Here is a 1,444-nt window from a genome sequence, read left to right on the forward strand (position 1 = left end):
GCCCAGCTAATTTTTCTTAATTTTTGTAGAGATGGGGTCTTGCCATGTTGCCCAGGCTGGTCTTGAATTCCTGGCCTCAAGCGATCCTCCCACCTAAAGCTTCCCAAAGTGCTGGGATTACAAATGTGAGCCACGCGCCTGGCTGAGAGTGTTTTTTTTTTTTCATTTATACCTTTTATTTATAGGACCTGTTGACTCATTTCTCCTAGATTCTCATTCTCTCGCTGCTGTCCCTGAAGTTTCTCATGTCTTCGTTATCAGCTCTGCCCTGGCAGGACTCAGACGTTTTACACATTGCTGCGCTCCCGTCCTGTTGACCAGGAGAGGCAGCTGCGAAGGAGATCCGTAGTGGTTATTCGGGATTGCCATGGACCCAGCTACATCCTGTCACAGTGCGCACGGGGACAGTCGTTATTGGGATGTGTTGGGTCAGCATTTTCTCACACCCTTCGTTCTGATTCAGGAACGTGCCTTCCAAGTGGGTGGTCTGAATTCTCTCTGTGCTGTAGGAGGACTCTGTGAGTTAAGCCCGTGGGAAGTGGCTTGAGAGAGCGTTGCAAAGTCATCATTTCCTGACTGTGGCTGTCGAACAGAAACTGTGGGTAAGCTTAGAGAGCTAGAAGACTGGAGCAAAGCTGCCATTGCGTGTCCCTGAGGCAAGAGGACACTCTGACGGAGCACAAACCTCCACACTGAAGGAACGTCCTTGGAAGAGCCTTACGGGGGCCACCATGATGTTCCAGTTCCTGTGCCTGTTGTGCTTTGGTGAGTCTTGGAAGAGGGCAGGGCCACTGCGGTGGGAGTGGGCCGGGCTGTGCGGGCAGCTGGAGCTGGCGAGGGCTGTGGGGTAGGTAACAGGTTGGATGAATGAGAAAATATTAGAAACTTCCATCTCCCGAATACATATTATGTGTGGAGAATGTGTAGGGTGTTTTACACACGTTTTCCCCTATCTGGTTTCCAAAATTCAGTCATTCTTGAACTTCCCAATGACTTTTTGCCATATGTATGTGACACCCATATTCTCTCTCACATGATATATTTCTCCAGATTGACCCAGGTTTTTATTTGTATTATTTTTCTATACTTTATTTTAAAGATAGATCTGTAAAATGCTTCTATAAATGGAAAACTGGTATCTTTCGTCAAAAACAGAAGATAATTATCAGTACATAGTGGGGAAATAATGCAATACAGGCCGGGCGCGGCGGCTCACGCCTGTAATCCTAGCACTCTGGGAGGCCGAGGCGAGAGGATTGCTTGAGCTCAGGAGGTCGAAACCAGCCTGAGCAAGAGCGAGACCCCATCTCTACTGAAAATAGAAAAAATTAGCCGGGCATGGTGGCGCGTGCCTGTAGTCCCAGCTACTTGGGAGGCTGAGGCAGGGGGATCGCTTGAGCCCAGGAGTTTGAGGTTGCTGTGAGCTAGGCTGACGCCACGGCAC

This window comes from Propithecus coquereli, unplaced genomic scaffold (assembly GCF_000956105.1).
Source record: "Propithecus coquereli isolate 6110/MARCELLA unplaced genomic scaffold, Pcoq_1.0 Scaffold196, whole genome shotgun sequence".
In the NCBI taxonomy this organism is placed as follows: Eukaryota; Metazoa; Chordata; class Mammalia; order Primates; family Indriidae; genus Propithecus; species Propithecus coquereli.